The sequence below is a fragment of the Macaca nemestrina genome, chromosome 11, assembly GCF_043159975.1.
Source record: "Macaca nemestrina isolate mMacNem1 chromosome 11, mMacNem.hap1, whole genome shotgun sequence".
Taxonomy (NCBI): Eukaryota; Metazoa; Chordata; class Mammalia; order Primates; family Cercopithecidae; genus Macaca; species Macaca nemestrina.
In genome coordinates, this window is record NC_092135.1 from 46,957,042 (window position 1) to 46,984,582 (window position 27,541).

At 40.6% G+C, this 27,541-nt stretch overlaps 1 protein-coding gene across 7 annotated transcripts in view; it reads left to right on the forward strand.

The window, feature by feature from the left end:
• The first annotated feature begins 594 nt into the window (after window positions 1-594).
• LOC105492691 (LY6/PLAUR domain containing 6B) overlaps window positions 595-27,541 on the forward strand; it is a 188,844-nt gene continuing 161,897 nt past the window's right edge. For 2 of the 7 annotated variants that reach the window (XM_071072719.1, XM_071072720.1), the window contains exon 1: window positions 595-872. The gene's annotated coding sequence lies outside the window, so the exon portion shown is untranslated. Of the gene's footprint in view, window positions 873-1,109; window positions 1,129-1,252; window positions 1,460-27,541 lie in introns of those variants that run through there. The other 5 variants (XM_011759922.3, XM_011759923.3, XM_024796285.2 and 2 more) reach the window with 4 other exon arrangements.

Consider the following 27,541-nt stretch of genomic DNA (forward strand, 5'->3'; position numbering starts at 1 on the left):
GGGACCAGCCTAAGGCTGGATGCAAAAGACTGGGCGCCACCTAGTCTGCTCATCAGGTATTAAGTGCCCTGAGTTTTCAAAGCTCCGGTAATTCAGTAGTGGACAAGTAAGGTTCCTGCCTCTCCTGGGGCTTCCCGTCCAGGGGTGGGGAGGACGTCACTATATGAAATTATCTTATTTATAGCTTAATGTCATTATTTAAAGGGGGGACATTAAATAATAATGTCATTATTTAAAGTCCCACCCTAACTTGTTCATGGTTAGGCTTCCTCCAGGATGCCTTACTTGCTGACACCATCACAGAAGCCAAGATTAGGCCTTGCCACTTGAGGGGTGGGCAAGGTGGGGACGGGGTTGGACGGAATGGTCAAAAAAGGTCTTTCAGAGTTTTTCCAATCCTGAACTAACTCACCTGCACCCTTGGCCCAATCATTTTCACTCCCGAGGGTCTGCACTCTTCGTTTCTACATTCTAGGAAGAAAGGGGTTGGACCCTCCCTCTTTAAGCTGGGTGGGGTCCAAATCCCATGCTTCTTTCACTTCCTGAGCGGGGCTGGCTGGGTGGGAACAGGCTCCTCGCCGCCTCCCAAGCACTGGCGACTACCACACGGCCGCCCGTCCTGGCCTCCCTTCAACCTCGTGGCAGAGCCCTGCGGTTTCCCCGCGGAGCCGGGCCCGGGACTGCTCCCTCGCGGGCGGGGCTCACCTGTCCCGGCCCGGCCCCCTCCCGCGCCCCAGGTGGCTCAGGGCGGGGAGGAGCCGCGCCCCGCCCCGCGCGGCCGCAGCCAACGCCGGCCCCAGGCGGGCTCGCTGGGAGCCGGTACCGGGAGCCGGGCGAGGGCGCCGAAAGGCCCGGCGGGCGCGGGCGGCGAGGTGAGCGGGGCCAGCGCAGCAGGCGGGGGCGGTGGTGGGTTCCGGACGGCTCACCCCGAGCCGGAGCGAGTGCGGGGCCGCGCGACTGCGGCGGGAGATGCGCTGCGCCCCTGCCGGGCGCGCCGGGGCAGCCGGGAGCTCGCGGGGCCGCGGCGCAGTGGCGGCGTCGGGGTCTCGTCGCTGCCTCGGGGCTAGCAGCTGCCAGCATCTGGACGGGGCGGGAGCAGAGGGCCGGGGCAAGGCTGGAGCGGTGTGGGTCTGTAATCGTCCAGAGCCTTGTGGGGCCAGAGACTTCGGCAGAGCCGAGAGGGGAGGAGAGACTGGGGGCCAAACTGCTGGAGAGAGCGCGGAGCTGGGGCTGGGGTTCAAGGCCGATCGTGGGGCCAAGAGCGAGCGAGCGAGCTCCAGTGTTTTCCTCTGCGCGCTTCACGCGGGGCCAGCGCGGGTGCCGCCGCTTCCCCTGCCCCGGCTCTTTACTTTTGTTGTTGAATAACCAACCTTACACATTGGTTAGTTACCTGGGGCTTCTCAAAAGCTGGGTCTGGAGGCTGCTGTGACTCCAGGGGGCTTGTGTTGTCAGGCTTCAGGTCTGTATGCCCTGCGGCGTTTGCGGGGAGCTGGTGGGTGGAGGGGTACTGTCCACCTCCCAAAGCCTGGGGATCAGGAGTGGGAAAGTGGGAAAAGTCTAGAATGCTAGTCTAGAATGCTATTTAAATTCCAGTAACTAGCTATATGACCTTGAGCAAGTTACTTAACTGCTCTGAGCCTCAGTTCCCTCAAAGTAAAATAGGTATTATTAATATTATAATCATGACAACAGCCTTAGGTTATATGATGTTCATGGAGTACATAGCATACTGCTTGATTTTTTCCCCTTTGTATTGATGTGGTGGTGTGTGTGTGGTGGGGTGGGGGCATTCTTTCCTTCCCTGACTTGTTCATGGTTAGGCTTCCTCCAGGATGCCTTACTTGAACTGACACTATCCCAGAGGTCAAGATTAGGGCTGCCAGTGCACAGGCCCTGCAGATGGAGGTGGTGTTGTCAGACTGCCCTCATCATTACCCGTCGTATTTGTCAGAATTGTTTTCTTTGGGTTGGGTTTTGGTCACTTGAAAATTGCCTTATACTATGTGGAAACTGATGGGGTCACATAAATGAAAAGGTCGAGGATTTTAGCTTAAAGCTATAGCTAGTTCCAGAGGCTCATATAAGGTTCCAGGGCTAGTTCTCTCTTGTGTATCTCTTAGCTGTTTTTCTCTCTGTGTTGACTGGTTCTTAGTATGGACTATAAATAGGACTTGCACCTTCAGGCTTATCTGCTCCTTCAGAGAGAGAGACAGAGACAGAGAGTGAGAGAGAGAATCCCATCTTCTCTATCCATATAGCAGCCTCTCTGTCTCTCTCTCTCTCTCTGTTTTTTTCTTTTGAGACGGAGTCTCACTTTGTCACCCAGGCTGGAGTGCAGTGGCATGATCTCGGCTCACTGCATGCAACCTCTACCTCCCAGGTCCAAGCGATTATCCTGCCTTAGCCTCCTAAGTAGCTGGAATTATAGGCGTGGGCCACCACGCTGGGCTAATTTTTGTATTTTTAGTAGAGATGGGGTTTCACCATGTTGGCCAGACTGGTCTCGAACTCCTGACCTCAAGTGATCTGCCCGTGTTGGCCTCCCAGAGTGCTGGGATTACAGGCATGAGCCACTGCACGGCCCCTTATAACAATCTTATTGACATACTGGACCAAAGCAGAGCCAAGCCATCTCAGCAGACAGGAAGAGGTTCCCACAACAGGAATGGGCGCATGACCCACTGTGATTGATAGACTGGCCCACCTCAGCTGCAAGGGATGTCGGTAGGGGGCGCAATTCCCAATGAGAAGTCTGACAAAATAGGACATGCTCATTGTACTCTCTCTGTCTTTGCTCACCAGCATCTAAACGTAGTCTGCAGTAGAATGTAGACACCCTGGGGGCCATATTCCGTCAGTCAAGTCTTTAATGCATGGAAGGCATCCTGTGTGTCCCTCCTTTCATTCATTTTTTATTCATTCATTCGACATTTAATAAATGCTCAATATATGCCAGGGCCTCTGCCAAGGGCGAAAATGCGTGCTTTTGAGAAGCTCACAGTCTAGTTGGAAAGACAGATATGTAGATAACATCGTCGAGGACTCATCTGTCTGGGGACATAGTGAAGACTCCCCAAAGAAACTGTAGCTGAGCTTTGAATTGAAGATGAAAAGGACAGGTCTAGGAGAAAAAGTTGAGAGATTTTCTAGGCCATGTGGTAGGATTCTGGAGGGACACTTTTTGTTGTAACATTATTTAGGTTACTCTACTGTCTTGCTTAGAACATCTGAAGGTAGGTCGTTCAAAGTGGCCACAGCTCTTGGGTGGCTTCTAGAAAATTATCTTGGTTTTCCAGGGTGACTAGAGCTCCATCATGCCTTCACATGACAACATCCAAAGCAGAAACAAGAAGGTCAGGGATTGCTGCTTAGTCTTTCCGTAGATAACAAAGAACAAATTTTCCCCGAAGTACCCTGTGTCACTGGCCAAAGTGGTCTCATGCTTACCCTGAAACCAGTCATTGGCAAAGGAGAAGAGGGGCCTATGATTGCTTTGCCCAAGCTATTTTCTGGAGCTGTAGGAGGGGCTCACCTACTCTGAGCATCCATGCCCCATGTCTGAACACAATCAGAATTCTGTTAGCAAGGAGGACAGTGAGACTGCCTGTTGGGCTGTTGATGTGGGCAACCAACTGTGTCTCTCAGAGGCGGGGACAGGTGATGCAAGGTCTGGCATAGATGGGTAATCAGAAGTCCAATACCATGGGAGACGCCTAGGGTGTGGCTGAGGGGAGGAAAGGAGCTGAGGTTGGAAAAGTAAGTAAAGACAGGACTACCCTGTATTAGATTCTGTGGATGTTACTAAGAAGCATAGTAAATCTTGGTCCTATTCCTCTACGAGCTTACACTTGAAACCTGGAAAAGCTTTTCTGTGTTTTCCATACTCCCAATAGTAATAGCAACAGTGGCTCACTTTATGGTGGTAATTCTCAAGGGGTGGATTGGGGTGGAGGAGTTTCAGAGGAGTTTCAAACTCTTTGTAGTTTGAAAAGCCTCACAGATGATTTTTCTGGGCTACCCACTGCCTACCTTCCCTGGTAACTCCCCATCCCTCTGTTGAGAACACTTACTTGCTCTAAATCATGTCTTTGTTTCAGTGTTGCTGTCTTCAAACTAACAGGCTGGGACTTGGTGAAGATGCAATTACTGGTAGATCCTGGACTAGAAAACAATTCTCCTGATGCTAAGTCCAATGAGTGATAGCTTTGATAGTTGCATTTAGTAGGAAACCAGCCTCTACCATGAACTGCTTTGAAATCATTTATCCTATTTTCATCTGAAACATGAAGTGGGTGCTGCACTTTGTTTCTGTTTTATACGGTAGACATTGGTGGACATTGGTGCTGGACTTTTGGAATTAGATTGGGCAACCAGGGATGCCGCTTTTCATCCTCAATATCTAGTTAGCAAAGAAATTGGCAAAAAGACATGGTCAGTAATCCTGGAAGAAAGCAGAAGTGGAGGGCAGCATATTTTCCTATTTTCAGCAACAATACTGCCATGGGCTGGCCAGGATCACTGGAAGAATGTGAGGGAATGAGGTAGAGAGAAATGCCTTGGGCAGTCATTCATTTCACAAATATTTATTGAGCATCTACTGTGTGCCAGACACTGTTCTAGGTGCTGGGGATTGGCGCTTACAGTCTACTGGAAGGAGACATTTATTTATGTTTTGTCTAATAAGTCAGGCAGTGAGAAGTACTGTAATAAAAAATAAAATAGATCCAGACAAGAGTGCAGTCATTAGAAACAAACTGGATATAGTGCTGGAAATCATGGCTTATTCTCTCTTGTTTCCAGCAGAGCAGTATGGTCTAAGCAGGTAGGGTTTTGGGCAAAAAGGACAGGTGTTCACTTGGAAAAAGAGAGTTACATATTAAATAACTCAATTTTATAGGATTTCTTTCATGCAGAATTTCTTTGGTTGTTTGTTACACCTCACAATGTTCCTAAATATGATTTATAATGACTTTCAAAAACATGGTACCAGGTCATGAGAAATAAATGAAGAAATATGAGCAAAGGGAAAATAAGGGTCATTTCTTTCATCATTATGTTCCAGAATTGTTTAGTTTTGGTAGCAGGGAAAGGAGAAAATATGGTGATTACAAATGTGGTGATTCATGCTAAGGGTTCGTTATTTATTTATTTTTATTATTTATTTATTTATTTATTTATTTTGAGACAGAGTCTCACTCTGTCACCCAGGCTGGAGTGCAGTGGCACGATCTTGGCTCACTGGGAGCTCCACGTCCCGGGTTCACGCCATTCTGCCTCAGCCTCCAAAGTAGGTGGGATTACAGGCGCCCGCCACCACGCCCAGCTAATTTTTTGTATTTTTGGTAGAGACGGGGTTTCACCGTATTAACTAGGATATTCTCGATGTCCTGATCTCATGATCCGCCCGCCTAGGCCTCCTCCAGGGGATTTTGAATTTATCTTCTGAATTCAAAGAAAACTAACTTTTTTTTGGGTCAGTATAAAGTACACCAAAAGTTAACAGATCAAAAATCCAATTCCAAAGTTAAATAATGTGCTACAGATACAAATTGATGAGAGGTTATGTTTGGACCCATTACTGCCTGGAAAAAACAGAAATGCAAATAAAATTTTAAAGTGTTGAAGTGTTATGTAGAGGTAATTTTAACTACCTGTTTTTATTGAGTTTTCTTGTTGTTCAGTATAATAATCTGGGTATAAGTCTTGTGTCACAAATGTAGTTTGTAGATTACTTCTCCCAACAACTGCCTTGTCATTTTTATTCCCTTAACAGTGTCTTCTGGGTTAATTTTGATAAACCAATTTATCAATTTTTTAATGCATCCAACTTTTGTTGTTGAATTGAGGAATTCTCTAACCAGAAAGTCTTGAACATTTCTATTTTCTTCTAGAAGTTTCATGTTTTATGTTTCAGTTTTATGTTTAACACTTAAGTCTATGATCCATTTTGCTTTAATTTTTGTATAAGGGATAAAGTATGAGTCAAAAGTCTTTTCTTTTTGGTATGTGGAAGTCCAAATGTTCCAGCACCATTTGTTGAAATGACTGTCTTTTCTTCCCTTGAATTGTCTTAGAACTTTTGTCACTAATCAATTAGCTAAAATGTAGGGGTTTTATTTCTAGACTCTCAATTCAGTTCCATTGATCTGTGTGCTCACTTCATGCCAACACTATAGTATCTTGATTACTGTGGCTTTAAAATACATTTTGGAAGCACATAATGTAAGCCCTCCAACTTTATTCCTTTCCAAAATTGCTGTGACTCTTTTAGTTCTTTTGCCTTTCCATATGAATTCTAGAATTAATTTGTCAATATCTACAAAAAATTCTGGATTTTGAATGGAATTGCATTGAATCGACTGATTAATTTAGGAAGAATTGACATCTTTACATTATTGAGTCCTCTAGTTCATGAGCAGGATATAACCATCCATTTATTTAAGTCTTTGATTTCTTCCATCAGCACTCTGTAGTTTTCAGGATATAGATCTTGCACATATTTTGTTAGATTTATACTTAAGTATCTCATTTTGGGGATTGCTGTTGTTGCTGGTGTATCGAAATACAATTGATTTTTGTATGTTCGTATTGTATTCTGTGGCCTTGCTAAAGTTACTCATCTGTTCTTAGATTCTTTGGAATTTTCTACATAGACAATCGTATTATCTGTGAATAGAGACAGTTTTATTTTTTCCTTTCTAACCTAAATGACTTGTCTTTCTTTCCTCCCTCTCTCCTTCCCTTCCTCCAACTTATTACACTGGCTAAGAATTGCAGTACAATGTTGCATGGCAGTGATAAGAGAGAACATCCTTGCTTTGTTTCTTATGGAGCAGTCAGCAATAAATCTTTCACTGTTAAGTATGATGTTAGTTGAGTTTCTTGTAGATACAATATGATGTTAAGGAATTTCCCTTGTATTCCTAGTTTATTGACAGTGTTTTTTTTTTTTTTAAATTATACTTTAAGTTCTAGGGTACATGTGCACAACGTGCAGGTTTGTTACATATTTATACATGTGCCATGTTGGTGTGCTGCACCCATTAACTCATCATTTACATTAGGTCTATCTCCTATTGCTATCCCTCCCCCCCTCCCCTAGTGACAGTGTTTTTTTAAATTATGAGTGGATTTTGAATTTTATTGAATTCTTTTTTTACCATCAACTGACAGAATCATATGACTTTTCTTAATATTTAATATGGTGAATTGCACTGATTGATTTTCAAACGTTGAACCAGTCATATATTCTCTGGATAAATTCCACTTGATTGTAATGTATTTTTGGAGGGGATTATGTAGGACTGGTATTATTTATTCCTTCAGTGTTGTGTAGAATTCTCTAGTGAAACCATTTGGTCCTAGAGTTTTCTTTGTTGGAAGGTTTTTAGCACAAATTTAATTTTATAAATAGATATAGGACTATTCAGGTTATCTATTTCTTCTTGATAAGTTTTGTTAGTTTGTATCTTTCAAAGATTCAGTCCACTTCACCTAAGTTGTCAAATTCATTGATATAGAATTTTTTGTGGTGTTCTTTTATTAGCCATTTATGTCTGAATGGTCAGTAATAATACTCCCTCTTTTATTCTAGACATTATTAATTTATGTCTTCAGTCTTTTTCTTGCTCAGTCTGTCTAGAGGCTTATCAATTTTGTTGATCTCTTCAAAGATCCAGATTTTGGTTTAATTTTGTTTATTATTTTTCTGTTTTCAATTTCATTGATTTCTGCTCTTATTTTATTATTGCTTTCCTTCTCTTTGCTTGGGTTTAATGTACTCTTCTATTTTTTAAGGGATAAGCTTATATTACTGATTTTTGTTTTAATAGAAGTATTTAATGCTATACATTTCCCTCTAATGCTTTAGCTGCATTATACAATTTTGAAATGTATATTTTAATTTTCATTTAGTTTACATATTTTAAACTAAATAAACTAAATAAATGAAATGAAACTAAATAAATAAAATAAATTTTAAACTAATTATTTTAAATAGTTTAACTATTTTAACGTTTCTGTTGAGACTACTTATTGACCCATATGTTATTTTAAAGTATATCATTTAATTTTAAGAGATTTGGGGGTTTTCTAGAAGTTTTTCTGTTAGTTTAAGTCTTTTATTATCCTAGAATATGACTTGCATGATTTCTGTTCTTTTAAATTTGTTCATGTTTGTTTTATGACCCAGAATGTGGTTTATCTTGGTGAGTTTCAATGCACACTTGAAAATATGTGTATTCTGCTATTGATGGGTGGGAAGTTGCAGAAATATCAATTAGGTCAAGTTGCTTGATAGGGTTGTTCAGGTCTTCTGTGTTCTTATTAATTTTCTACTTGTTTTCTCTATAACCAAGATAGGAATGTTAGTGTTTCCAGTTACAATTGTGGATGTTTCTATTTTTCTTTTTAATCATATCACTTCTTACTTCATGTATTTTGACTCTTTGTTATTAAGTGCATGCACATTCAGGGTTGTGATGTCCTCTTGGAGAACATCTTGATCCCTTTCTTATTATGTAATATCCCACTGTATTTCTGTTAATATTCCTTGTTCTGGAGTCTACTTTGGCTGTTAATAATATAGATACTCCAGCTTTTTTTGATTAATGTTTGCATTGTGTATCTTTTTCTGTTCTTTTACTTTTAACTTATATTTAGGTTATAAAATAACCTGTATACTTAAGGTGGCTTTCTTGTGGCAACATATACTTGAGTCTTACTTTTTCAACTAATCTGGCAATATCTGTCCATTAACTGGTATGTTAGACCATTCACACTTAACTGTGCTATTGATATGGCTTAATTATAATTGACCATCTTGCTAGTTGTTTTCTATTTGTTCTATCTATTCTTTTTTTTCTTGTTTCTTGAGTTTTTTTGTTGTTTTTTGTTTGTTTGTTTGTTTGTTTTGAGACAGGGTCCCACTCTGTCACCCAGGCCAGAGTGCAGTGGCGCAATCTTGGCTTACTGTAGCCTCGACTTCCTGGTCTTGAGCATTTTTTTATATTTTCCTTATCTCCACTATGAACTTCTTATCTATGCCTCTTTAAATTTTTTTAGTGATTGCTCTAGAGTTAATAATATGTATCTTTAATTAATCAGAGTCTACTTTCAAGTAATATTATACTGTTTCATTTGTAGTCTTATAGCAGTATATTCACAGTTCTCTTTTATTTTTTGTGCTATTGTTATTATCATTTTTTATATCAGCTATAAATAAAAGATTTTTTGCTTTAGACCAAGGGTCAACAAACTTTTTCTGTAAAAAAGCCAGAAAGTAAGTATTTTAGGATTTGAGGCCATAGATGGTCTCTGTTGCATAAACTTTTATTCTTAAACAATTCTTTAAAAATGTATTTCAAAAAACATTCTTAGCTCATTGGTTATGCTAAAATAGACCAAGGGCTAGGTTTGGCTTGTAGGTTATAGTTTGTTTACTCCTGCTTTAGATATTCAATTATCTTTCATAGCAATTAAAATTAAGAGAAAAAAGAATTTTGATTTTCATTTATATCATTTCCATCATTCATTTCTTTGTGTAGATCCGAGTTTTGGTCTGGCAACATAGTCCTTTTGCCCGGATAACTTAATTTAACATTTATTGTAGTGTCAGTCTCCGGGCAATGAATTCTAAGTTTTTGTTTGTCTTTGATGTTTATTTTTCCTGCATTTTTGGGAGGTATTTCACTGGGTATAAAATTCTGGGTTGACAATTTTTATACTTGATCTTAGCTAAAAGGCTGAGAAGCAATGGGTTGACATTTTAAAAAAAATTTCAGGACTTTAAAAATGTTGCTTCATTCTCTTCTTGTACGCCTCTGACAAGAAGTCTTCTGTAATTCCTATCTTTCTTCCTTTTTATTGATGTTTCATTTTTCTTTTGCTGCTTTTAAGATTTTATTTTCGTCTTTGGTTTTCAGGTCTTTGAATATGATATGCCTAGAAGTGTGTGTGTGTGTGTGTGTGTGTGTGTGTGTGTGTGTGTGTACACATGTATGCATGCATGCACACTCTTGATATTTATCATACCTGATGTTCTTGAGCTCCTTGGATCTGTGATTTGGTATCTGTTATTAATTTTGGAAAATTCTCAGCAATTATTTTTTCAAATGTTCTGCCTATTTTCTTTCTTTTCTCCTGAAATTTCCGTTACACCTAGGTTTGAATTTATGATACTGTCCCACAGCTCTTGGGCACTCCATTATTTTTTGCTTGTTTTATTCATGTTTTTTTCTCTTTTTATTTTAGTTTGGGTAATTTCTACTGATCTATTTTCAAGTTCAATGATTTTTTTCCTTTGCTGTATCAAGTCCACTGAAGAATGCCTGTTGAAAGCATTCTTTATTTGTTACTGTGTTTAGCCTTTCAAATATTCCATTTGATTCTTTCCTGCAGTTTTTCTCTCTGATACATTTTCCATTTAATCTTTCAGGTTGTCTACCCTTTCCACTAAGAACTTTTATAATTAATTTGTTTATTTAAAATTCTTCGTCTGATAGCTTCAGTATCTAGGTCTGGTTCTATTCATTGCAGTGTCTCTTCACAGTATGATCTTTTCTTGCTTTTCTCATGCCCTATAATTTTTTTTTGTTGATAACTAGACATCTTATATAGGACATTAGATATGGAGATAGGATTTATGCTTGAGAATGGGCATGCCATTCTCTTTTTACTAGGCCTTTAGTGTGAAGATTGATCAATCTAGTCAGAAGATGAACTGGGTTTGAGGGTTCACATTTCTCTGGTTATTCTCAGTGTACCCCCAGACTTCAAATTCCTCTAGTGATACCTTGTGTTTAGGATTGGAGCTGGCTTGCCAAAGGCCTTTGCCATTCCCATTTTTTGGTCTTCCTGTGGTATTGGGCCCCAGAGTGGTCTGTCTCCATGCTCTTTCAGCTCTCTCAGTGGTAGTCCATTGTTATTTGTGACCTGATGCTTGTTAGTCAGTGTCCAGGTACATGCCTCAAGTGCTCATGTCTTGTCTCTTCCTGCAAATGCCTCTCTAGATTTTGGGCTAATTTGTTCTCCTTTGCCTGAGTTTTCTCATGGATTTGAGAAGATTATGATCTTGTGCTTTACCTGGCTTTTTATTTTTTGCAAGCATGGTAATAATGTTCTTTTCAGTTCTTTACATCCTGAACAAAAATCAAAAGCCCTGATTTCATGTTTTCAAACTCTTTCTTTTGGTGATCTTGTAAATACTGGTGTTGTTTCCCTTCCCCTTATGCTTTATCAAATATAATTTACACATTTGGTACATATAAATCAATGGTTGTCCGCCCTTACTTGGGAAGCTTGAAAAGGAAACACAAATTTTGGGCCCCAGTGTTTCAATTGATATATGTCAGGATTAGGTATGGATATTATTTATAAGCTCCCCAGGTGAGTCTGATGTTCATCTGCATTGAAAACTCCAGGTCTAAGTATCACTTTCAATCTTGCCTTTCATGTGCTATTCCAATATAAATGGCCAAATGAAATCTCAGCCTGTATACATCCACCCTGTAGAATCAGTTCTCTCCTAATTGTGCCTTCAGTGGTACACAGTGCCTGTGATCTAAGCTGATAGTCTCATAGAATGGGGAGAAAACTTAAGAGTTCTCCTCATTTAACTTTCAATGACTCTCTCATCATTGAAATGTACCCGTCTTTAATCTGTTTATGTAACTCACTACCTTGCAAACTGTTTTGAAAGAAATTAGTTTGCATGACTCAGTATATGAGCATGCATGCATGCATGTGCATACATACACATACATGCTCTCATACACGTGACAAGCACTTTATGAAACAGTAGTTACTCTTACAATAAGTCTTTTACCTTTAAATTGATTACATGATCGCCCATGTGTTGCTTCTTACAGTATGAAAAACGCTTGCTCAGTCCATCTTCCAGTGGACAAGCTTTTGAAGGTTTCAAAACAGGTTCCTTAGTACCTGAGAGTGTTCTTGTGTCTGGTGTAAAGCTGATTTCTCCAGCAGTGTTTCCAGCTTCTTCACTACCCTGGCCAGTTTTACGCACTAGATACTAGAGCCGGTGCTAGGTGACATGCCCAGGATTTCAGAGCTTATGGCTTGTCTGGGGACACATGACATGCAAAGTGAGTGTCAAAAAGTTAGTTATGTTGTGGGTAAGTGCTCTTAGAGGTCACAGATGAAAGAAAGATTAGACACGTGGTCAGGAAAGACTTGACTGGGGCCTTGAAGGTAAGCATCAGATATGTATGGAGTGGAAGGTATTTGGGGATGGGGAAGATTCAGAGGGAGGAAAGAGCTATGTTAGCAGTCTCCCAACACCTTGGCTGTCTCGAGTGACGTGGATTCACAGTAACTAAGAGAAACTATAGGTTAGATACTAAGGGGAAATCTAATTTGAATTGTTTCTATAGCAGAGGATAGACAAAGTCCACAGAAGGTACTAGACTCAACTCCCCACATTCCCCTTGCCCCCCCAAATCAGAGTCTTCAGGGGCTGTGACTCTGACAAATGTAGTTTGTGTGTTGCTCTGGATTCTGTTTCTTGTCATGGTGAGGTTCAGCTTGCAAGGGGTCAGTTCAAGGCTGGTAGATTTAAGACCTGCCTTTTTGTGACTTCCATAAAGTTTTGGAGCAATCACCCATAGTTACTGACCTAGTTTTGTCCACCTTCTCTTCTCGGGGGCCCTTAACCAGCTCTATTACTAAGAAATGTAGTTCTCAAAGTATGCTACACCTACTGCTCTTCATGATCCATTTCACCCTGGAGACAGTCTTCTGAGCGTTCTTGCTCATTGTGAAACCTTGTCACCATCAAAATATTGCACAGAAGCCAGATATTACATCATTGGTGTCGTGTTGAAAACATCTCCTGCATTTTGGGACTATTTCACTAGGGTAAAAAACAGAGAATGAAGTACATTACCAAAAACTAGGCACAGTGTGTTTTATTTGTCTTTTAGTAAGGTGTGGGAACCACAGTTTTTAGGCAACTACAGGAAAGTTAGAACAAAGATGAGAGCCGCAAGTAACCCCCTGCTGTGCCAGCATCATAGAGGTGGCATTAGTGTTACTGAGAAGTGTGCGTTATACATTTCTCCTAGAATTTGGTGCCGGGATGGTAGTTTGTCTCCTGGGAAGAGCCAGTAGATCAAACAGGGGACGCCTTTGTTTTATATTTCTCTTTTTGTCTTGGCACCCAGGAAGTCCAGAGCTAGTTGTAGTGATAATTTTATTTCAAGTTATAAGTTCAAATATTTCCTGTCTTAATATGATTTCACCTTTTTAAAAACAGTAACTTTTTTCTTATTACAAAAATGATATATATTCATTATAAAAGATGTCTAAAATAACATGTTCCCACCCCATCCAGATATTTTCCTACCACATAGAAATAGTCATTGTTTACATTTTAATCTTAACCATTCTAATTTATTCTAAATGTATATGTATATATGTATACATATACATATAACAAAAATGAAATACCTTTCACATTACAACTCATGTTTAAAACATAACATTTATCAACATTTTCTATGTCATTAAATATCCCTGAACAACCTTTTCTTTTTGAGACGGAGTCTCGCTCTGTCGCCCAGGCTGGAGTGCAGTGGCGTGACCTCTGCTCATTGTAAGCTCCACCTCCTGGGTTCATGCCATTCTCCTGCCTCAGCCTCCCGAGTAGCTGGGACTACAGGCGCCCGCCACCATGCCCGGCTAATTTTTTCTATCTTTTAGTAGAGATGGAATTTCACCGTGTTAGCCAGTGTGGTCTCGATCTCCTGACCTCGTGATCCACCTGCCTCAGCCTCCCAAAGTGCTGGGGTTACAGGCGTAAGCCACTGCGCCCGGCCAACAACATTATTATTATTTTTTTTTTTGAGACGGAGTCTGGCTCTGTCGCCCAGGCTGGAGTGCAGTGGCCGGATCTCAGCTCACTGCAAGCTCCGCCTCCCGGGTTTATGCCATTCTCCTGCCTCAGCCTCCCGAGTAGCTGGGACTACAGGCGCCTGCCACCTCACCCGGCTAGTTTTTTGTATTTTTTAGTAGAGACGGGTTTCACCGTGTTAGCCAGGATGGTCTCGATCCGCTGACCTCGTGATTCGCCCGTCTCGGCCTCCCAAAGTGCTGGGATTACAGGCTTGAGCCACCGCGCCCGGCCCAACAACATTATTTTTAATGTATTTTATATTTAATCATGAAAGTATATCTGTTGCTATACTTTCAGCTAGAATTCAGCTTTTTGCTGTTACAAACAGCTGTCATATACATTCTCGTAGCTGAATCTCTGAGCACACCCATGATTATTTTAATAGAACAAGTTTCTAGAAATGACATAATTGAGTAAAGGGCTATATATTATTATTATTATTTATTTTTGAGATGGAGTCTCACTCTGTTGCCCAGGCTGAAGTGCAGTGGTGCAATCTTGGCTCACTACAACCTCCTCCTTCTGGGTTTAAGCAATTCTCCTGCCTCAGCCTCCTGTGTAGCTGGGATTTCAGGCAAGTGCCACCATGCCCTGCTAATTTTTGTATTATTAGTAGAGACAGGGTTTCACCATGTTGGCCAGGCTGGTCTGGAACTTCTGACCTCAAGTAATCTGCCCGCCTAATCCCAGCACTTTGGGCTATATTATTTTTAAGGCTTTGGATATATATTTCCCATGTTGTCCTCCAGAAAGCATGAACTAATTTATTTTATCACCTGGGAGTTTGAGAGTGCCTCTTTTCCTAAGCCTCATACAATACTGGGATTATTATTATTATTTTGAGATGGAGTCTTGCTCTGTCGCCAGGCTGGAGTACAGTGGCGCAATCTCGGCTCACTGCAACCTCAGCCTCCCGGGTTCAAGTGATTCTTCTGCCTCAGCCTCCCGAGTAGCTGAAATTACAGGCACACCTCACCACTCCCAGCTAGTTTTTGTATTTTTAGTAGAGATAGGGTTTCACTTTTTGGCCAGGATGGTCTCGACCTCCTGACCTCGTGATCTGTCCGCCTCAGCCTCCCAAAGTGCTGGGATTACAGGTGTGAACCATGCGCCCGTCCAGGATCATTATTTTCTAATTCTATGTTAGGAGTCAGGACTTCTGGCTTATGGCCAAATGAGGAGGTCGGCAAGTTCTCTCTCCCAGAAAGCTACTATAAATCCGGACAAAATGAACAGAAGCAGCCATTTTATCACTCTGGTAATCTATCAAAGACGTGCAACAATCTGAGAAGATATTTATTTGTGGAAAATTGCTGAACTTCAAGTAAGGACAGTGGGAGTCTGTGGTCTTGTCTGGGGCTGCTCCCCGTACCCCACCACCCACAGCTCGGTGGGTGCAGAGGTGTTGCCTGGGCAAAGGAGATGATGAACACCAACCCTACTGCTGTCCAGATGGAAGGGACTTGCTCAATTTGCAGCACACCAAGTGGGTGACTATCCTGTGAGTGTTTTTTGAGTCCCCTTCTTCCCTGTTTTAGTTTACCTTGACTCTTTAAGAAAATAAAAGAACAGTGCTATTTTATTCTAAACATTTATGTTTATTAAAGAAAAAGGGGAAAATAAACATAAAGAGAAGAAAATGAAAAGCCCCCATAAGCCCATTTGGTGTTCATTCTTCTCTATTGGCTTGTTTCAGTGGAGGCTTCTGCCATGATGGAAATGCTGTCTGCCACCCAATACGGTAGCCACTGTTCTTGGGTGGTTATTGAGCACTTGACATGTGGAAAGTGCAACTGAGGGGTTGAATTTTTTAATTTTGATGAATTCTAATTAATTTATATTTAAATATTCACACGTGGCTACCAGCTATGGTGTTGGACAGAATAGTTTTATGATTTCTATAATATGGGGGTATGATAGATACCTTTCATTCATACATACATACATACATACATACATACATATGGAGGTAAGATAGGTACATAGTTAAAAACAAACAAAAATAGGATCATACTGCACATTGTGTTTTTATACTCCCTTGTCTTACTAACAGTATATCATAAACATAATTTTAATGGCTGAATTATATTCTGTTGAAAGAATGTACCATAAATAACTTAACAAAATCTTAATTGTACCTTTAGTATATTTCCAGTGTTTTGATACTATAAACAACATTGCAGAGAACGTGTTTATAGCTAAAGTTGTAACATTCCTAATTATTTACGGAGGTTAAATTCTTAAATTTGAACTATTGGGTCAAATATAATACCCATTTTCAAACCTCTCGTCCAAGAAGTTCTATCAGTGAACATTTTCACCAGTAGTATTTGAAAATATCTCACTATTATTATTTAATTGAGATATAATACATATACCATAAAATTTACCTCTTTAAAGTATATGATTCAGTGGTTTCTGATATATTTAAAAAGTTGTGCAACCATCATCACTATCTAATTCCAGGAGGGTTTTATCACTCCAAAAAGAAATCTCATACCCATTAACAATTGCTTCCTGTTCCCACCTCCCTCCATTCCCTGGCGACCATTAATCCACTTTCTGTCTCGGTGGATTTGCCTTTGCCTACTCTGGACATTGCATATAAATAGAATCCTATAATATGTGGTCTCTTGTGTCTGGTTTCTTTCACTTGGCGTATGTTTTTGAGGTTTGAGGTTCATAATGGTTTGAAGGTTATAACATAAGCCAATACTTCATTCCTTTTGATGGCTGAATAATATTCCGTTGTACGAATACACCACATTTTGTTTATCCATTCATCAGTTGATGGACGTTTGGGTTGTTTTCACTTTTGACTATTACAAATAATGCTTCTGCAAACATTCATGTATAAGTGTTTGTGTGGAATGTTTTCAGTTCTCTTGCATATACAATTAGGAGTATAATTGTTGGATCATATGGTAACTCTATGTTTAACCTTTCAGAAGTTGCCAAACTATTTCTAAAGCAGCTGTGCCATTTTACATTCCCACAAGCAATGTGTGAGGGTTCCAATTTTTCCATATTCTTGCTGACGATTTTTTTTTGTCAATCTTTTTGCTATAGTCATTCTGGTAGGTGTGAAGTAGTATTTCTTTGTGGTTTTAATTTGCATTTTCCTAATAACTAATGAGTTGGGAATTTTTTGATATGCTTACTGGCCATTTGTATATCTTCTTTGGAGAAATATCTGTTTAAATACTTTACCATTTTAAGATTTTTTTTTTTTATTCTAAAGTTATAATCTTGTTTTTACATATTCTGGATAGTAGACCCCCGTCGGATATAAGATTTGCAAATATTTTATTGCATTCTGTAAGCTGTCTTTTCATTCTCTTAGTAGTATCATTTGAAACATGAAACACGAAAGATTTTAATTTTGACCAGTGCAGTGGCTCACACTTGTAACCTGAACAAGCCAAGGCGGGAGGATCACTTGAGATTAGAAATTCAAGACCAGCCTGGGCAATGCAGCAAGATTCTGTCTCTACAAAAGAGAAAAAATAAAATTAGCTGGGCGTTGTGGCATGCACCTGCAGTTCCAGCTACTCAGGAGGCTGAGGCTGGAGAACCTCTTGAGCCCAGAAGTTTGAGACTGCAGTGAGCCATGATTGCAGCACTGCATTCCAGCCTGAGTGACAGAGTGATAACTCTGTTAAAAAAAAAAAGTTTTTAGTTTCGATGAAGTCCTATTTATCCATTTCTTTTTCTTTTTTCGCTTGTGCTTTTGTTGTCACATCTAAGAAACCACTGCTTAATCCAGGGTCACGTAGGTTTCTTCTAAGAATTTTATAATTTCAGCTCTTCTATGTAGATATTTGGTCTGTTTTTAGTCAATTCTGTATACAGTGTGAGTTAGGACTCCACATTTATTCTGTGGCATGTGGCTTCCCAGTTGTCCCAGCCCTGTTTGTTGTCAAGAGTGTTCTTTCTGCCATTGAATTGTCTTGGCAACCTTGTCAAAAGTCAACTGACCATAATAAATACATGACTTTATTTCTAGATTCTCAATTCTATTCCATTGATTTGTGCATCTGGCCTTATTGGCAGTACCACAAAATATTGATTATTGTTGCTTTGTGAGAGTTTTGAAATTGAGAAGTGTAAGTGTTCCAACTTTTTTCTTCTTCGCTATTATTTTGGCTATTCTGGGTCCCTTACATTTCCATGGAATAAGCTTGTTAATTTCTACCAAAAAGGCCAGCTGGAATTCTGCTAGAGGTTGCACTGATTTTGTAAATCAATGTGAAGAGTATCGCCATCTTAACAATGTAAGTCTTCCAATCATAAAAACGGGACGCTTTTCCAGTTATTTAGGTCTTCTTTCATTCCTTTCAATGATGTTTTATAATTTTCTATGTAGAAGTTATGCACTTCTCTTGTTAAATTGATTCCTGAGTGCTTTATCTTTTCTGATGCGGGGTAATGACATTGTCAGTTTCATTTTGGGGGTTGTTCATTGGTAGTGCATAGGAATACAGTTAATTCTTGTGTTTCGCTCTTGTATCCTGAAATCATGCTGAACTTGTCGATGAACTCTAACCGTTTGCTGGTGAATGTATTAGGGTTTTCTACATACAAGATCATGTCATCTCTAAATGGAGGTAGTATTACTTCTTTCTTCCAATCTGAATGCCTTTTATTTCTTTTCCTTACTTAATTGCCTTTGCTAGAAAAGACAGCACATAGTGCTGAGAGCAACATCCTTGTCTTGTTCTGTCTGACGTTCCTGATCAGTGAGATGGCCAGTGTGATTTATGCTGTTTTTCTATGATTGCTTTTATACTCTTAAGAATCTGAGTGATAGAGCAGGAGGTATGGGCTGATTTCTCTTAGGGAATATTTCCTTTGTCCTGTGCGTAGGGAGACTTGGTATAACGGCTACTAGAAAAGACGTATTTTAATTGAAGAACATATTCATGTAACATATAGGTGCCAAGGAATTTGACTAACATTATCTAATATGTAAACATTCAATATTTTAAAATAAAATTTAAGTACTAGCTTTCTTTCCTGCCTTTCCACAATTTGGGGTGCCCACTGTATGCTTCAGGTACTGTGCTGGGATCCCAAAGATGAATGAAACACAGGCCATGTCCCCAGGGTGCTCACGGAGTGGAGACACGCAGGGATTAGGAAGTTACATATTCTGGCAAGTGGTTTCCATTAAAGAGTAACCACTGTCAGAAGGAAACAGGTGATCGGCATGGGCTTCACCATCAGGATTTTGGGATCTCAATGTGCTGTTGGAAGATTCACTTTCTACCTTGTAGAATCAAAGAATTGTAGAACTGGAGCCTTGGAAATCCTTTTTTCCAATGAGTCCACATTTTTCCAAGAGGAGGAACTGCTTACCTTATTTAACAATTCTTGTTCTCTCTCATCAGTAACTCTTATTTCTCTGAAATGTTTTATCTTACACAACGCATGCACATACACGCATGCACACACATACATACATCTTCTGTAGGGAGGCAATCTGTGTACAGCCCACTCCTGGCTCCATTTGTTGTGTCTGGTTTGGGTAATCTAACACCGGCCGCGGGTTCATCTTCAATATGACTCATCTAGGATTCCTGCTTCTTCTCGCCTGCGAAGACTTCTCAGCATTGTCCATAGATGCTTATGACCAGGAACTGACAAGGAGCGGGATGTTATCCGACTCCAAATCTGAGTTACCTATAAAGCTTTGGGGATCCTTCCTGTTCTTATTAGTTGTATGTTCAACTTTCTTTCTCAAGAGTATACCCCATCTATTTTAAATTTGTCAATTCAGAAGATTAACTAGGATGCCTATAAAGTCAAGCCAAGCCTGTGTGCTTACTGCAAAGTCATCTTTCCAGAAAAGAGTGAAAGTAAAGCAATTGCATAGGTCATACCTTAAAATAGTTTACATAGTTTTTTGGTAAGTCAATTCAGACTTGTATGCTGCATGTGTTTTTGTTTTTACTTCTCTATTTAAAAAGAAACTCTTTATTCTAGTTTTATTATATATTATTTATTATTAGGATGAAAATAACATCAGGTTACTTTTTATCATTCTATTGGTAAAATGGAATGCAAACTTTACGGTCTTAGGCTACAAAACAAAATGAATTGTCTCCACAAACCTTTCAAGTTTAATTAACTTTTAAATAAGTACAAAGTTCTAGTCTCCCACCCTGACCCTGTCCTGCACTTTTTTTTTTTTTATTACAGTGCATTTTTTCTTTTGATTGTATGGGAGGGTGAGATAAGGATGTAAAAATGCTTTCGGGTTCACATTGTTTACTGCATATGATACAGCAGCCAATTCAATCAGAAGGGAAATAGGAAAATAACTACTCTATTTGTGCCTTGTAAGCGGCTTGTAAAGTCCCCTCCAGTTCCTACGATTAAATATTGGCGTCTCTCTTGCAGCTCTCTAAAAGGAAATTAAAAGTGGAGCAAACAGCATTTTAAAACCAAACACAAATACTGTATAGGGACGAACCCAGCAAATGGAAGAATTATAGCATTGCAGGCAGTCCTTTAATTCAGTGTTGTAAGAAATGCAACAGAAGAGGAAAGGGGTGGAAAGGGGATCCTGAGAAAGTCGCAGGTCATTGCAAGCCTCTGATGATTTGACCATGTCAGAGGTGAGCTGTGGTGGGGATTGGTGGTCATCGCAGGGCTTTCCCTGGGATGTGTGATGAATGCATCCGTAAGATGTATTGTTACTCAGTTACTGTTTTTCATAGCCTAAGCTCTTGAGTGGCCTGGGACTTGCTAATGGGGACCAAGAAAGCGAAAGTATGGAGGTCCATTCCTAGGAAAGGGGTGGCATTCAACATGTAGAAGAAAGGGCATTTGGACTGGCAGCCAGGAGCCTGAGTTCTGTTCTTGGTCCTTTCGCCTTCTGACCATGTGACCTTGGATGAGTCACCTTGGCCCTCTGAACCATAGTTTTCATAGCTGCAAAATGCAGGTTTGGACTAAAGCCATGATTTTCCAACCAAATTCCCAAGCCTCCATCAAGCCATCTCAGAGGTTGTCCCTGCACTAACAACTGGGGTTCCTGGCCCCTGCACCCCAATGGGAGCAGTCTTAGTTTCCTCTCCTATATTTATGCTTTTGTAAGCTTTTGTTTGAACAAAGTGTTTTTGAAAACTACTAGGTGCCCTGATCGCAAAGATCTCTTCTGATTCTTATATTCAATTGTCTGTAACTCTGCATTTTGGTCTAAGCTTAATGTAAAAGAGACCAAGAAGCATCCATTATTCTGGGGCTCCCCATCTTTCTCAGGTAACACAAGCAAGGAATGTGTGTTTTCAGCAACAGAAACACTGCTCATTAGTGATTATGAAGCTGTCAGTGGGGACAGGAATTTGTGTTTATAGAGTCTCAGCCTCTGACTCTAGAAACAGTCCATTTCACATTTTATTTTTTATTTTATTTTATTTTATTTTTGAGATGGAGTTTCGCTCTTGTCTCGCAGGCTGGACTGCAGTGGTGTCATCTCAGCTCACTATAACCTCTGCCTCCCGGGTTCCAGTGATTCTCCTGCCTCAGCCTCCCCAGTAGCTGGGATTGCAGGCGTCTGCCACCATGCCCGGCTAATTTTTGTATTTTTAGTAGACACACGGTTTCAGCATGTTGGCCAGGCTGGTCTTGAACTCCTAATCTTAGGCGATCCACCCGCCTTGGCCTCCCAAAGTGCTGGGATTATAGGCATGAGCCACAGTGCCCAGCCAGTCCATTTCTCTCTTCTTGGATATAGTTCCCTTTTTGCTCCATGATTGTGATCTGTCTCTTGTAAGACGCCTGGAGATGTGAGATTTTGAGGGCAGCCATGGTCTCCATCTTGGGCCCTGTTCAGCTCTCTGTCGAGGGAAGTCTGAGGGCACAACGGTGATAACCACCTGTCAGCTGCACAGGATTCTGAGGGTTGAGCCTCCCCGTGAGTCACTTGCTCGCTCCTGTTAACTAGACTCCATATCTAGTCCCTACCTATCTGTTCTCTGTCATGGGAATCTTTTCCTTTCACTCCTTAATAATGTGCCTTCCTCTGCCACACACTTTCCTCCATTTCCTTTGGAAGCACAGTACAGGGACTTTTGTGTTGCCAGGAGTGAATGTTTAGGAAGTAGGCCTTCAATTCCTTCTGCGGTTCCAAGCCAATATAGTGCCTTTTGTCACTTGTCCCAAGACACTCTGTTGAACACATCAGCCTGCAAGGAAAGGCTTGGCAGAGGAAACCGTCATGAAAGAAAGATTCCAATTGAAGAATAGATAGCTGAGACCCAGGGGTGTTGAGCAGTTTAATTAACGTTGTTAGAAATGAAGACTTGGTTATTTTAAAATGAAATTTCAAATCTCCTGTCTCCCTATCCATTTCTTCATTACAGCATTGTTCCTTTCACCTGCCTTTTAATATAGCCAGTTTTTACTACGTTCTCACTATGGGAGCGGGCATCCTGCTGACCCCTGGGCTGAAAGATGAACAGATCTTAGGCCATGCTCTCAAGGGGCTTTCATCCTGCTCAGACATGAGCTAAGCAGACAGCCACAGCCTGGAATCCTTAGTGCTCCATAGAGAAGTTTCTGGAGCCTGGGAGAACACTCAGAATAAAGCAGCCTGTGCACTTGTCTGGGGACAAGAAATGGTTCCTTCAGAAGTTTTCCCTGGGCCTGTGTCCCAGAAGATGACCTAAAGGTGGTCCAGGCAGAAGGAGTGGCTGGTGCAAAGGTTTGAGGAAGTTGGTGGATTTGGTAAACTGTAGGCTCAGCAGGGTCGGAGCAGGCCTTGAGGGAGGGGTAGGGAAGGAGAAGGAGGAGGAGGAGGGGCAGGAGTCTGGACAGGATAATCAGGCACTGAGCTATGCAGGGCCTTGACTACTGTACTAATTACTAGTGCTGGTCAGGTCAAATGTTATCCAGAGGGCATGGGAACCCACAGCAAAGGGTTAGACAAGGTGGGCTTGGCGCTTTGCAAGGCCATTTAGCCCAGAAGTCATGAGCAAGGGCGCTGGGTTCAGGTGACTGGGGTTTGAATCCTGCCTTGACCACTTTCCAATTGTGGGCAAATTACTTAACTCTCTCTGCTGCCATATCTTTAAAATAGGGATAAAAATCCTATCTGTCTTGTAGGGTTGTTGTGAGCAATAACTAAGTAAATTCACTTAAACCTCTCATAACAACAGCACATAGAAAAATCTAGTTATCCTTTTTCTGGGAAGGGGGCATATCATATTTTCTATGAGCAGTCTCCTACACTATGTATTAGTTAACTACTGGCATAATAATACCATGTAAAAATACTGTAAAACACAGTGGCTTAAAACAACAATTCTTTATTATTACTCCTGCAATTGTGAGTTTCCTGGGGTTTGGCTGAGACCTGGCTGGGCATACAGTTGGGTCTCATGCCAGGCTGAGGGCAGTGGCATCCTGGGGCAGCTTCCCAAGGCAGTGGTACAGCTGTGAGGGGTAAGAGGAGACTTGCAATCCTCTTAAGGCCTAGGCTTCCACCCAGCAAAGCCCAGGATCAATGGGCAGGACTTTATATTGCTCTCCTATAGTAGTAGGAGGAGCTACAGAGTCACTTGTAAAAGGGTAGGAGCACAGGGAGAGGTGAAGGATCGGGGTCAACAATATGGGGCACAGGCTGCATTTAATGTCTCCTGATCTGCATCTTTGTAGCTTCCCAGAGGGAACTTCCATGAGGGGCAGTTGACACCCACCTTGAGCATGCTTGGCACCCCAAGGGTCTGGTTTCAATTAGTGACCTTCCTACAGTCATTTCGGACTTAACCTTTGGGCCTAGCAAATGTGTTCTTTCTCTTGCTTTCAGAGCCTTTGGGAGAGAAGGGAAAATATGCTGTTGTGGATTTGGATCTAGACTCTGGAATGAGATGGGGATGGTGGTATCTCCTGTGATACTTAATGGAAAGCTTAGAGATAAGCAGAGGTGTTTCTGCAGGCATGCTCTGTAGCCTTTCTCAGACTTACCAGTCGGCGGTGCATTTTTTTTTTTTTTTTTTCTTTGAGATAGGGTCTTGCTCTGTCACACAGGATGGAGTGCAGGGGAGCCATGATAGCTCCCTGCAGCCTTGACCTCCTGGGCTCCAGCAATCCTTGCAGTGCATTCTTGAACATGTGAATTGCTATGATAAGAGTTAATGTTTAGATTTAGTAATAAAATATGTGTCTGTTTATATGTGTTTTTAGGTGACTCTATCCCAATATAATTGAAGGAGTTGCATTTTTGGTGGACTCCTTGGGGTTCTCTTTCTACTCCCTGGGAGTCCTCTGTGAGGTAAGCCTGACTCTCAAGTTGACATCCTTGGCAAATGCTGGGAGACAGGACAGGGGGAGGTAGCCCAGTTAGTATTTATTGGTGTGTAACTCTACCTCTCAGTGCTCCTGGATTCCCCAGGGCTTGGGAAGATGGGGGCAGAGATGGAAGGAGTCAAATACCATTCTTTTACCAGCATGTAAAATAATCTCCCTCCTTTTCCCTGGACTCCTTATGCTGTGTGACAAGCATATCCATTCTTCCCAGACAGAAAAGAGAGAAGTGGGGACGGACAAGACATTCTTATAGGGTATACTTTTCTATTTTACATTGGAGAATACAAGTACATTATAAAAGTAAGCATCAAATTTCTTAGAATGATAGTTATTTATTAGGTTAAAAAGTTAAACAATATGTGTAAAATTATACCTAATAATTAAGTGCAAGATTAAATTGAGCATTTTTTCAGGGATAGGAAGGAGAAACATCGTAGAATCTTTTGGATAACAAAAAAAGCGTTGAAAATCACGTGTAAAATATGTAGCAGTGTGATTGGCATCTAGAAGATGCTTAGTAAATTGTAGCATTGATGACGATGGTGACGATGGCAGTGATTTCTCTAGCCCATTTATTGGAGAAAGGGATTGAAAGCAGAGATTACAAAGCTGAGGACTTCATCAACTCTGTTGATCCAGAAGAACCTCTCTCAGGCATTCCTTCCCTACATGGAAAAGCAGCAGGAAAATGAACCCAGAAGAGCTTAAGTTATAAAATCAAGCCAAATGTATACCTGAGAAGTGATGATTTTTTTTTTCTTAAAGTAGTTGCTTCTAAAAGGCAAAATTCAAAATAACCACGACAAGAATAGACATGCCGAAATCTTAACGGTGCAATGTTATTTTGTTGAGTAAAAAATAGGGCTAGATAATGACGAATCATAGCTCTGCAAATGAAAAGAAAGATCATCATGTCCTGTGCTTCAGGGTGTGAATTGATGGCAAAAATCTGTCTGTATTAGTCAGTAGGGGAGATGAATTCAAATGAAAGCTTTCAGTGATACATGTTCTCTTTTTTTTTGGTTAAGTATCATTTGTGGCCGAAGTCCTGAACTAGTTGTCTAATGGCAGATTTTCCTGAGTGTCCCCTGTAAGCAAGGCTCAGTAAAGAAGGAGCTGCAAATTTCACCAAGTCCCTCCTTCCCTCTCTCCCTCTCTCTCTCTCTTCCTTCCTTCCCTATTTAAGCACAGCCTTTGCATTTCAGGAACTTATATCTTAATGGGAATGGCAAGATGCAGACATTAGAAACCTAACAAGAAGTGCAAATTTATATGGTACATATCGTGTATGTCAGGTTTCTAATATATCTGGAGGAAAAATCGATAGAGTGAAAATGATGGTGCCAAATCTTGACCAAATTAAACAATGAATTTTACTTCTTTACTTTTATTTTTTTCAGGCCAAAAGGTTTTATTTTCAGTTGTTTCAGGGTTAGAATAACATTGCCACCCAAGAAGTAGCTCCTCCCCATAACACTATTGAATTCAAACAGTAGTTGATGACTCAACTACCATATACTTATTTATTTATTTTTTTTGAAGCTAGTGCAATCTTTTTTTTTTTTTAATTTATTTATTATTATTATACTTTAAGTTGTAGGGTACATGTGCATAACGTGCAGGTTTGTTACATATGTATACTTGTGCCATGTTGGTGTGCTGCACCCATCAACTCGTCATTTACATCACGTATAACTCCCAATGCAATCCCTCCCCACTCCCCCCTCCCCATGATAGGCCCCGGTGTGTGATGTTCCCCTTCCTGAGTCCAAGTGATCTCATTGTTCAGTTCCCACCTATGAGTGAGAACATGCGGTGTTTGGTTTTCTGTTCTTGTGATAGTTTGCTAAGAATGATGGTTTCCAGCTGCATCCATGTCCCTACAAAGGACACAAACTCATCCTTTTTGATGGCTGCATAGTATTCCATGGTGTATATGTGCCACATTTTCTTAATCCAATCTGTCACTGATGGACATTTGGGTTGATTCCAAGTCTTTGCTATTGTGAATAGTGCTGCAATAAACATACGTGTGCATGTGTCTTTATAGCAGCATAATTTATAATCCTTTGGGTATATACCCAGTAATGGGATGGCTGGGTCATATGGTACATCTAGTTCTAGATCCTTGAGGAATGGCCATACTGTTTTCCATAATGGTTGAACTAGTTTACAATCCCACCAACAGTGTAAAAGTGTTCCTATTTCTCCACATCCTCTCCAGCACCTGTTGTTTCCTGACTTTTTAATGATCGCCATTCTAACTGGTGTGAGATGGTATCTCATTGTGGTTTTGATTTGCATTTCTCTGATGGCCAGTGATGAGCATTTTTTCATGTGTCTGTTGGCTGTATGAATGTCTTCTTTTGAGAAATGTCTGTTCATATCCTTTGCCCACTTTTTGATGGGGTTGTTTGTTTTTTTCTTGTAAATTTGTTTGAGTTCTTTGTAGGTTCTGGATATTAGCCCTTTGTCAGATGAGTAGATTGCAAAAATTTTCTCCCATTCTGTAGGTTGCCTGTTCACTCTGATGGTAGTTTCTTTTGCTGTGCAGAAGCTCTTTAGTTTAATTAGATCCCATTTGTCAATTTTGGCTTTTGCTGCTGTTGCTTTTGGTGTTTTAGACATGAAGTCTTTGCCCATGCCTATGTCCTGAATGGTACTACCGAGGTTTTCCTCTAGGATTTTTATGGTATTAGGTCTAACATTTAAGTCTCTAATCCATCTTGAATTAATTTTCATAGAAGGAGTAAGGAAAGGATCCAGTTTCAGCTTTCTACTTATGGCTAGCCAATTTTCCCAGCACCATTTATTAAATAGGGAATCCTTTCCCCATTTCTTATTTCTCTCAGGTTTGTCAAAGATCAGATGGATGTAGATGTGTGGTATTATTTCTGAGGACTCTGTTCTGTTCCATTGGTCTATATCTCTGTTTTGGTACCAGTACCATGCTGTTTTGGTTACTGTAGCCTTGTAGTATAGTTTGAAGTCAGGTAGCGTGATGCCTCCAGCTTTGTTCTTTTGACTTAGGATTGTCTTGGAGATGCGGGCTCTTTTTTGGTTCCATATGAACTTTTAAGCAGTTTTTTCCAATTCTGTGAAGAAACTCATTGGTAGCTTGATGGGGATGGCATTGAATCTATAAATTACCTTGGGCAGTATGGCCATTTTCACGATATTGATTCTTCCTATCCATGAGCATGGTATGTTCTTCCATTTGTTTGTGTCCTCTTTTATTTCACTGAGCAGTGGTTTGTAGTTCTCCTTGAAGAGGTCCTTTACATCCCTTGTAAGTTGGATTCCTAGGTATTTTAT